Source organism: Penaeus japonicus, unplaced genomic scaffold (assembly GCF_977035675.1).
Source record: "Penaeus japonicus unplaced genomic scaffold, GWHDUDI00000001_assembly GWHDUDI00000025, whole genome shotgun sequence".
In the NCBI taxonomy this organism is placed as follows: domain Eukaryota; kingdom Metazoa; phylum Arthropoda; class Malacostraca; order Decapoda; family Penaeidae; genus Penaeus; species Penaeus japonicus.
The window spans coordinates 25,070,963-25,078,462 of NW_028234427.1; the positions used below are offsets into that span (position 1 = coordinate 25,070,963).

At 42.1% G+C, this 7,500-nt stretch overlaps 2 long non-coding RNA genes across 2 annotated transcripts in view; both read left to right on the top strand.

The window, feature by feature from the left end:
• LOC147468948 (uncharacterized) overlaps window positions 1–7,500 on the top strand; it is a 275,006-nt gene that overhangs the window by 224,085 nt on the left and 43,421 nt on the right. The window lies entirely within an intron of this gene.
• The window catches only part of LOC147468950 (uncharacterized), a 5,130-nt gene continuing 1,640 nt past the window's right edge, over window positions 4,011–7,500 (top strand). Inside the window, exon 1 of the long non-coding RNA XR_015192264.1 lies at window positions 4,011–4,744. This is a non-coding gene — a long non-coding RNA (uncharacterized LOC147468950). The remainder of the gene's footprint in view (window positions 4,745–7,500) is intronic.

Below are 7,500 nucleotides of genomic sequence, written 5' to 3' on the forward strand. Positions count from 1 at the left end.
TCCTTCTCTGTTTCCCCCTCCTTCTTTTCCTCCTCTGGTTTTCCCCTTCGACTCTTCTTTCCACTCCTCCTCCTCTTCTACTTTTTCTTCTTTCCCCTTTTCTTTCCCCTCTTTTCCCTCCTCTTCCTTTTCTTCTTCCCCCTCCTCTTTCCCCGCCTCTTCCCCATCCTCTCCCTCCCTCGCTTCCCCCAGCCTTCCCCTCGCATTAATTCTTCATAATACGATTTCAGTGATTTTTCTTTTCTTTCCTTTTTAACCCTTCAAAACCAAGGCTCGTCTTTGCAATCCGTTTGAGCGAAAGGGAAGAGGGAGAATAGTATATAAAAGAGGATGTGTGGAAGATGCAAGTTAATTATCGACTTTTAATTTTTTTGTGTGTGTGTGTTTCTTTACGTATATTGCAGCGTTAAGGATTGTTGCTTTGTCTTTGCAACTTTTTTTTCTTCCTTTATTCTGCTATTCGTTTTGTTGGGAAGCAGAAGGATAGAAAAGTAAAGGGAGGAAGGGAAGGAAGGAAAGACGGAAGGAGGGAGGGAAGGGGGATAGGAAGGAAAGGAGAGAGAGGTGGGAAGAGAAGGAAAGCATGGAACAAAACTAGATAAAGGCAGGGGTAGATTAGATAAGTAGAGAACCTATTGGAGATAGAGAAAGGTGTGGAGGGAGGAGAGAAGGAAGAAAGGCATTATGATAAATATGATGATAGTCATTATGATTATCATTATTTGATAATGATAGTAATAAAATGATAATAGTGATAATAGTAGTAATAATGATAATAATTATAATAATAGTGATAATGATTATGAAAAACTGGTAATGAGAGTAAATGATAGTGATTATGATGATACCAATGATTATGATAATGCTAATGCTAATGATAAAAAGGAAGCACAGAGAACGAGAAGAAAAAAATGTGAGAGATGAAGAAAGAACAAATAAGATTAGTTCGAAGGAGGAAAGACGAGAGAAAGAGAGAGAGTGAAAGAGGGAGGAAGAGAGAGAGAGGAGAAAGAGAAACAGTAAGGGAGAGATGAAATAACAAGGGAGGAAAGCGAACCCGAACGGCTATTGGTGAGCAGGATTAGCATGATCCTCTGCCGTCTCGAGATGATGCTAAGGTGATTAGGTGATTGGCGACGGAATTGGATGCGAGGAACTTTTTCCGCCTGGCTCTTTCGTGTCTGCGATTGAGGGACAGAGATCACCGAAGCGGGCTTTCGGTAATTGGTGTAGATGGATGGATGTAGGTTCATATTGGTGTGTATATATGTTGATGTTTAGTGATACATTTTTTAAGCGCACGCACGAACGCTCACACGCACACGCACACACGCACACGCACACGCACACGCACACGCACACGCACACGCACACGCACACGCACACGCACACACACACACACACACACACACACACACACACACACACACACACACACACACACACACACACACACACACACACACACACACACACACACACAGACACACACACACACACACACAAGAAAATGTCTGTGTGTTTGGAGCTATTCATATCAGTTCGTAAATCTGTTTCTGTTTTAACATATATTTCTATGCTTGTAAGAATCTCTTCCTGCGTGTATATATGCAAAAGCACAAACTTTATATCAATCGTCGTTGGACCCCCTAAACAAAAACAAAAACAAAAACAAAACAAAAATGTTTAGTTTAGATCTTTATTTACCAGCCTGGCTAACTGCACAGGCATGGGCAAGCTTTGATACATTGATGTAGAGTCATGACATTGTTGCTAACATTGTATTACAAATTAAGGTAATAACATGATTATATTCTCTAGTATATCAACTGTGAATAGACATTTGATAAATGGTGTAATGGGGTATCATATACCGAATTTCGGATATAGCATAAGTACATATTCTAGCACAGTTGATGTTATGAAATAATTACATAACTCTGCGTACCTCATGCTAAGTGGCCTGAAAGGTTGTATCATATGGCACTCTGAAATGTAATGTTCAAGTGTTCGTTTATACTCTTCGTTGCAGTGTCTGCATTTAGTTTCCTCTACATTTCATTCTGAACTGACCTGCCAATACATTCTGTATCCAATTCTAATTCTTGCAGTCACAATATCATATTGTCTTGTCCTTGTCTTGTATGAACCATAAATGAATCTCTCCTGCGAAACTGCTCAAAATGTGTTAGGCTACAGCTTTCAGGTCTCTAAGAGTTTGTTAGCTCCATCAAGTCCTCCCTATTGGAGGTTCTTATTATGTGTGAGATCCTAGCAAGAGGTATGCCAAAGACAAGGTAGTGAAATAAATCAATTAAATCCCGTAGACTCATGGTCAAGCTGGGACCAATGGGCGTAATGCCTCCCAAGTTCATCCTCTGTTGAAATCTTGAAGTACTGCCGAGACTCGAGACTTCCCTTCTGAGGTACCCTTGGTGTGTGTGTTGGAGAGGGGGGGGGTCAGACCGGGAGATCTGTTTCCACTAACTTTTCAAGGCTCGGCTCCTCAAGATGCTCCTCGAGGGCTGCAGAAGAACTCGGAGATTTGTAAATATCTTTAGGCAGCTTGTCTGGGTGAGTGGATTTGTATGTGTGTGTGTATGTGTGCGTATGTGTGCGTATGTGTGTGTTTGAGTAAGAGTAGGGAGGTGTGCGTGCGTGTTTTTTTTTAATGTGCTTGTATATATGTATGTATGTGTGCGTATTTATATGTTTATGTACAATATATATATATATATATATATATATATATATATATATATATATATATATATATATACATATACATATACATATACATACATACATACACACACACACATATATAACACATATAATGTCTTTATGATAGAGAGACAGAGAGAGAGGACGAAAGAAAGAAGGAAAGAAAGAAAGAAAGAAGAGCAGAGATAAGAAATTTAGAGGAGGAAATTAAATAAGAAATCATAATTACCGGAAAGTCAAGACTCTGACACCAACGCGTGATGCCGACGGGCTAATATTCAGGACTTTCATGTTGTGTCACCTACAGGAATAGAGTTTTAGATTTGTAGGCCTATATATAGTCCTATGGCTTCTGTCGGCAGCGGTGACGCAGTATGTCATTGTATTTTATGTTGTTGTTGTGGTGTTATTGCTTCAGTCGGTTTAGTTGTGTTGGATGTCGTAGTTCTGTAGTTGTTTTTACTGATATCATGCCCTCCGGCCAGTCGGTCCAGTCACACAGGCAGTCAGTTAATCGTCAGTCAGTCAACTAGCAAGACAACTATTTTTCCCCATCAAGCAGAAAACCAGCAGGAAACAACAGGTGTACAGAGGGTAGGGTGGGGGTATGGGTGGGGGTTGGGGTGGGAAAGGGGAATCCTGTAGCAATAGATGGTCTCAGGGCAGTTCACGTTACTCCATTTATTACATTCCTTGAGGGAGAAGGAATCTGGTGAAGAAAGGAGTGAGTGAAGGATAGGCGAGGAATTAGGGAGAGTGAAGGACCGGAGAGGAAGGAAGAAGAAAAAAAAGAAAGGAGGGAAGAAAGAAAATATTGATGAAAGAGAGAATGGAGATAGAAAGAGGAGGGGAAAGAAAGTGATGAGAGAGAGAGAGGGGGGGGGGAGAGAAAGGTGAGGGAGAGGGAATACGAGCAACAAAACATTCCGGATGAGAAGGACAACATATGTGGTCGAGTGGTGTCGAGGACGCTCTGGGGGTGGGGTGGGTGGAGAGGCAGTGAGAAGGTGGGGGTGGGGACTGGAAGGAAGTAGGGATAAGTGGAGGAGAACGAAATTAGGAATGAAGGAGAGGCGGGAGAGGTAGGTGGGTGGGGTGGGAGGGTTAAGAGAAAAGGTAGAGGTAGAGAAGAAAAAGAAAGACAAAGATGGAACGAAAAAGGGCAAAGGATAAAAACGAAAGGAGTGAAGTAGACAGGAGAAGAGAGGAAAGGGGTAGAGTGGAGTGGTGAGAAGAGGAGACGAAGATAGGAAAGGAGTGGAGTGGAAAGGAGGGGCGAAGAGAGCAGTGCAATGCAGTGCGGTGCAGTGCAGTGGAGTAGAGTAGAGTTCAGTGGAGTGGATTGGAGAGAATAAGAGTGAAGTGGAGTGGAATGTAATTGAGAGGATAGGAGAGGAGTAGAGAGAGGCAAGTCAGCTTTGAAGTGGAGTGGAATTTGGTGAGAGAGAAAGGAAGTGTAGAATGAAAGATCGGACATCGAGAAGGAATAGACCCACGTCCTCCCAGTGGCAGACATAATAACGGATAACGGAGAAGAAATAAAGAGTTATTATAAACAGAATAATGATGAGGATAATTATAATGATATTTATGATAATAAAAATAATGAGGATAGTAATGATAATTATGATGATAGTAAGGATAATGATAATAGTAATGATAATGATAATAGTAATGATAATGATGATAAGGTCGAGACGAAGAAAAAAAGTTGAAAAAAGAGGAAGCGGAGCGAAGGAAGGAAAATAAAATAAAAGAAAAAGTAATATGAAGATAAGAGGAAGAGGATTAGAACAAAGAAAAAGAAGAGAGAAATAAGAAAATCTCCAAAGAAAACCCTAGAGCAAGCCGCCTGAGCAAGGGAGTCTCGGCGCATGCGTGGCGATACTCCGAATGCCCGGCTGACGCCAGGATGCCCAGACGTGGCACTGTGTCGCGGGTGCGTTGCTCAGTGCCACGGTGACTCCCGGCGACAGCATTAATCTCGACCCTTTTTATCTGAGCTTTGTGATGACGCGGGGTGATTGCGCACGATAGATAGCCCGCGATAACGTTGGCGATAAAGAGGGCGATCGAGGCGGGCGTTAAGGGGGCGATCGCGGGGAATGTGATTCGGGATGGCGGTGCTGGGGATTTTTTGTGGTGGATTGCTGTGGAGGGATTTATGTGGAGGGGTTTCTGTGGAGGGATTTCTGTGGAGGGATTTATGTGGAGGGGTTTCTGTGGAGGGATTTCTATGGAGGGATTTCTGTGGGGGGGTTTCTGTGGAGGGATTTATGTGGAGGGGTTTCTGCGGAGGGATTTATGTGGAGGGATTTATGTGGAGGGGTTTCTGTGGAGGGGATTTCTGTGGAGGGGATTTCTGTGGAGGGATTTCTGTGAGGGGATTTCTGTGGGGGGATTTATGTGGTGGGTTTCTGTGGAGGGGTTTCTGCGGAGGGATTTATGTGGAGGGATTGCTGTACAGGGATTGCTGTGGGAGGATTTCACGTGGCGAGGAGGATGGCTGGTTTTGATTGATTAAATTTGTTAGTTTATTCATTCATTCATTTACTTATTTTTTATTTGTTTAGTTGTTTATTTAGTGAGTGCGATGGAGAGGAAGAATTGATGAGAAGACTATGGGATTAAAGATTTTTTTCTTTAATGTTGCTTAGTTATTTGTTTATTCCTGTCATTATTTGTTGGTTTATGTGATTATCATGATAAAGCGTTGGTGGTGATTATGAAGGTGGTGATGGTGATGACATTGATGGTGATGCTGGTAATATTCTTTGTAATTGTTTTCATTTATTTTTTTTCTAACTTTCATCATTATCAGGTCGTCATTATTTGTGTCATTTTACCTGTTTCTTCAGTTGAGTGAGTAAATGAGTAAGTGAGTAATTGAGTAAGAGATTGAGAGTGCGAGTACGAGTGCGAGTAAGAATGTCTATGAATGACCGAAAGCGAAAGCGAAAGCGAAAAAAGGAGAGAGAGAAAGAGAAAGAGAAAGACTGATAGAAGGGAAAGAGAGAGTAAGTAACCACTGCTACTGGCAAACGCATTTACACGCTCATGTTTCTCACTTTTATGTCTTGTGTGTACTTTTGTTTACGTCTGGACGGGCAAACATCACCAGTTGTTTGTGTGCGTGTGTGTGTACAGGATTCCTTTGAAAATCTATTAAACCTTACCTGATGCTTAAGGGGTGGGGGTGGGGATGGGGTGGGGGGAGAGGGACGTCATGTTGGCGAGGAGGGAGCTGGGAGATTGTTTTCCTTTTCTCTGATTATCACTATCATTGCTATGGTTGTTTGTATTATTATTGTTATTATTATTATTATTATTATTATTATTATTATTATTATTATTATTGTTATTATTATTATCAATATTGTTATTATTGTTTTTATTGTTCTTATTAATGTTCTTATTAATATTATTATTGTTATTATTATTATTGTTATTATTATTATTATTATTATTATTATTATTATTATTATTATCTTTGTTTTTACCAGTAGTAAAAGTAGTAGCACGTGCAATGATATTTGTATTGGTATAAGTAACAGAATTAGTATTAGTATATGAATTATTTTCTCTTTTATCAGCATTATTGTTCTTCCTCCACACATGAACTCTTGGCGATGCATCCTCCTCTCCTCCCCGATGACGTCATTTCAGGAAGCGATGCCATCAATATCAATATCAATCCGTTAATTGCAAACCGGCGATCACACCTCAGCCAGAACGCAGGATAATGAAAGACAAACACGGAGCCGAACGCGGGAGGGGATAAATTTAGGAGCCATAGATAGCGATAGCCAAAAGGTAGGATCACATGCTATTAATTTTATCGCGTCCTTTAATGTAGCCATTTTAAGAGCCCTGATCGCTCTGCCGGGGCTTATCGGCCGGGCGAAATTGGTTCTTATCGCGGACTGGCATACGGTCGAGATAGGAGGAGGTGTGGGGCTCTGCGTCGAGTTAGATTCGACCTTCTCGCGGGTGACCACAAGGGTCAAGATGGCACGCTTCAACGCGGAATAAAATGGTTGATAGTCGAGCCTTTTTAAAAGTAATTAAAAAGTAAATTTAAGCTCTATTCGTCCTGGTAACGGAGGTCAAATTAGCTCTCAGAAGAGAAGTAATCCTCCCCCCCTCCCCACGCCCACCCATACCCTCAGCCCTAACCCTTCCGCTACCCCTCCCACCCCAACACCCCGTCCCGAGGGAGAGATACTTCGCGGGTATTTTAAAACTGTGTTATCATCATACGAATTTTGGGCCGTCATTTTGGTCGGGCAAAATTCTTTTTTAGGTCCCCATCGAGCGAACACGGGACTTTGGGCCTTCGGAAAGTGGCGTGCAAGGGTTAGTGTGGTGTGACATGGTGCTAGTTATCAAGAAGTGGCGAGGTTGTCAGCTGGGAATCTTCTTGTGAATATTTATGCGTGTCTGTGTGGATATGTGTGTGTGTGTGTGTGTGTGTGTGTGTGTGTGTGTGTGTGTGTGTGTGTGTGTGTGTGTGTGTGTGTGTGCGTGTGTGTGCGTGTGTGTGCGTGTGTGTGCGTGTGTGTGTGTGTGTGTGTGTGTGTGTGTGTGTGTGTGTGTGTGATAATAGCTAAAGTATTAATGATTATAATAATGATGACAATGACGATGACGATGAAGAGGAAGAAGAGAGAGCGAGAGCGAGAGCGAGAGCTAGGGGCGAAGGAGGACTTGGGAAATGGAGGAGGGGGGGGGGGGCAAACCTTTATCGATGAGTGCAATTATTCCCTTTTGCCACCC